Genomic DNA, 3,845 nt, shown 5'->3' with positions numbered 1-3,845 from the left:
TTTAGTTACAACGATTTATTCCAAAGCTGAATCTGTATCGCATAGTATTCACCACCAGAGCAAGGGCTTCACCTTGAGAAACCACCACCAGTTCAGAAACTTATATTATATAATTAGTGTTTTGATACAACAAAACCTTATGTATCCAATTTGGGACAGTGGACCCGTCAACAAAGGCCATACACCGCCATTGTTTTTTATTCCCGCTGTAACCTAATTTTATAGCACTAAAATTTAAGAAAATGAGAAGAGAAGCCAAATGGCCATAGAAAATGTTTTTCAAGAAATATCAAAGATACCTCACCATGTATTAATGGAGCCTGCGTGTCAGCAAAACTCCCTTCCAGAAATATCGCATGCTATGAACACAGCAAAAAGCTTCTGTATTGTCATGCAGATCAAGTATTTTTTCCCTGGGAAGTAAAATACAAATAACTCATTTCAATGCCAGGGGAGGAAAAACGAATTGTCGCTAACAAATCTTTTTCTCTTTTTTGCAGAAAAAAGCATCATGTACCTTAAAATCTTTGTCATCTTGCTTGCAGTGACCAGCACCCTTTGCGGTTAGTATAGATTCATTCAAATCAGAATTATGTCTCTATCACTTTCAGGTAGTACTGATTAACCCCTGATTCCTAAAGTATACAAAAAGAGCCCTTTGGGTTTTCTCAAAAAACTTCGCAAGGTCTTTACAAAATGTTCAATGTCCACTCGTCACTCATAAGGATGGGAGAGAAGGGTTCCAAGGGTCGCTGAGAATGATGAAGAAAAACGAGTTTAGAAAAGATTTTTCCTCAATTAGAAGCGGGTGACTGGGAGGGAAGAGGTTGGCTGACTGTGCAAGCCATTTGATATAGTTATTCATGAAACTGGGCAATAGACGATACAAGAGAAGGACAGACATCCCTGCTTGCTTCTCCTTCTCTTTTACTCCGCCCCTCGCGTTGCTTCAGGAATGAAGCTTTAACAAATGGCAAACACTGTACACTTGTCGAATTTATAGTTGCCTCTCAGACCCGCCTTATTTTGATAGTTTACTGAAGTCTGTCGATAATAAAGAAAAGAAAGAGAGGAGACCTTGGTCAAAGTAACGGTACCTTAATATGATGCCGTGCCTTCGTCTTATGGATGAAAACTTTTTCGCACTCAGTACTTCGACCATACGGGAAGCAAAGAAAAGGGATTCGAAAAGCGCTTTCCAAACATGGCCAGAAAGTGGTAGCAGGCTGTTAAATAGTTAAGGCCTTTTAAAATAAATAAAATGCCTGAAGTTGCGCCTTGTCTTGGCATGTTCCATCTATTAATTCTGCTTTCATTCGCAAATTGCAAATATAACTTGAAGAGTTCGGGAATGATGAAAATACGTCTACTAAAAACCGACAGCGTCAAGTTTAACGATCAATAAAAGTCGTTGTATTCCCTCCACTAACGAATCTCAAGCTATTTGAAGAACTGGAGACTTTCTCGGATCATGCGGGACATTCCAGATATGTGAAAACTTAAACAGTGCTGTTCCAGAATGTGCTTCGTTGAAGTGCATGCATTCCATATTGCCTGCATCAAAATATACTATTTAGCAGAAATCTCACTTGTCTCTACTGACTGTCTGAACTCAAAGTAACCAGGGTATTATAAAAGACTGAGTGCCTTATTCGAGTAACAGTGACTGAGTACGCCCTGTAATTCGATTTGCCTTGTGTGCAATATTTAGTTTTCGTCCTCGAAAGTTCATTCATTAGTAAAAACATAATTAGCCAAGTTTTGTATTTGGTTGGCAATTCGAAAGGTGTAGATTGTTTTAAAATCAAACCTGACTAAAATAATTGTATTTTTGCTCATCTTTATTTACCAACATTAATGGAAAACCAGAAAAATACATGAGCTACATCCGCGCAGCTCCCTCGCCCTGTGCGCACGTGAAGCGGAATCGCAAAATCGATATTGATAAAAGTAGAACTTTTTGTCTGACGCATCTTGAGATGCAGTAGTACCACATTTGTCACCTGGTATCTTTTTTATTTTAAATGGACTCTTTAATGCAGTAAAAGAGTTACTTATGTGGTACCTTGGTGCAAACATTACAGTCGAGAGTTTTTCAGTGGAATGAACAATTCCTGCGTTCTCTCTTGCTTCCTATCAAAGAAATTTCAATAAAGAAAGTTAATCATTGTTTTATAAGTAGGTGAATTTTCAGATAGTAAAAAGCACCGCCTAATAGGGTATGCGACTCTCAAGCGTACACAGTTGGTTTCACTCGCCTAGGACAACGTGTCTTCTTTGAAATCTTGGTTACTTTACCTGGCACCCACGCTATATGCCGTACATACCACGTCAAGTTTATCGCTTTCTGAAGTTTAGGGCAGGGATAGCTCTCAGTTTGTTTTATGCTCTGTGGTTTCCACATCAAATTTTTTGGAGGTTACACCTCAGCCCTCCCACCTTTTTATTTCCTTTAACAATTTTCTTCTGTTTTAAATATCAGACTGCACAGCAGTCGTGCATGTTGCGTAGATGACCTGGCGCTTACAAATTCCTTGATGCTTTCTGGCCGAACGAGTTGAGAGTTCAGTGATTGCTTGAAACGGCGTTTCTAAATTTTCTAATCTTCTTTGGACAATAAATTCCGTTTAGAATAAAGTTATTCCTGTATCATTAAAGTGCATGTTCTGGAGAACGCTGGCTTTTCCTGTTAAATATGTTCCCGTTTTTCGTATCTGGAAAATGGCCGGTAGTGTCTGTAGTGTGACTCAACATGTAGGCCTTCATAAAAAAGACAACTAAATTGCTTTAAAAATCCACCTAGCTTTAAATTCGAAACATTATATATAAGGCGTATACAAAAATGAGCCGACTTGAAAGTTTTTCCTAGGAGCTAATCAGATAGACATATTTGAACGCTATCACATAATTTTTCAACTTTGCAGCGAGCTCAAGCCAATCCAGCGGGAATACGACTGCAGCCAGTTCGTCGAAGCCCTCAGCTATGAGTAGCGAAGAATTCTGGACCTGCGTAAAAAACATCATATCACTTGCCTGGAGCAGGTTGCAGACATATTTCGGCTCGTCGCAGAAATGAGACATAGAATATTCATACCAAAATTACTGATCTGATAATTGTGTATTTTTTTTCCTTTTTCGCACTTTTTGGAGCCCATCGTGCTTCTTTTTTGCAGTATGTGAAAATTGCGGCCCACCGGTAATAAATATTTGCCGAATCTTATGTGCAGAACGTTTACTCAAACTTAGAGTCCAGCAACGAGTGAAGCTGAGTAATAGGCACGTGTTTTGCCATACACCAAGTGCTTGCATAGCATGTTTTTGTTTTCAATGTGTCTCTCATGTTGAGTCCATCTGAGATTGGAAGTTAGAACTACACCTCAGTATTTGTTACTTGTAACAGTTTTTCAATAAATAAAAACAGAAACATCAGTCGCTTGTCATCTGTCTTCCCCCTTCGGCTGCCTTCTTATTCTTGAAAAATCATTCTGTACAGTTACTAGCACTAGAAACTCAAAAAAATGTGCGCACAAAATTTTTTCTGCTTGTATTCCCATATACCAAGCGCTCTCAATAGGGAAGCAATGAATACGCACCAGCAGCTAATCAGATTTTGAACCAGTTGTCGCATTGGTTTTCATGCGTGTTGGCTTTTTATGGACGAGAAGTAAATCATCCATGAGTTTTCACGAGTTGCGACGAACGTACCATGTTTTAGTGCTAGCCTTTTTAGGCTTTTCAGCTTCTTTGCATGGGTATCTCCGGAGCTTAGCCACAATATTAATTTTAATGTTTCTCGCTTCTTTGCAACCCTGTGTCCACCCGATGTTTTGGTTCTATCGCAACAA

The 3,845-nt window shown here is 39.1% G+C and overlaps 1 long non-coding RNA gene across 1 annotated transcript; it reads left to right on the top strand.

Annotated features, from left to right (window-relative positions):
- The first annotated feature begins 497 nt into the window (after positions 1–497).
- Positions 498–3,429, top strand: LOC144118843 (uncharacterized). Its single transcript, XR_013312163.1, has 2 exons — positions 498–563; positions 2,925–3,429. It is a non-coding gene; the product is annotated as an uncharacterized LOC144118843 (long non-coding RNA).
- Positions 3,430–3,845: the final 416 nt, after the last annotated feature.

The sequence above is a fragment of the Amblyomma americanum genome, chromosome 2, assembly GCF_052857255.1.
Source record: "Amblyomma americanum isolate KBUSLIRL-KWMA chromosome 2, ASM5285725v1, whole genome shotgun sequence".
NCBI lineage: Eukaryota > Metazoa > Arthropoda > Arachnida > Ixodida > Ixodidae > Amblyomma > Amblyomma americanum.
This window is presented reverse-complemented; position numbering and strand designations above follow the sequence as displayed.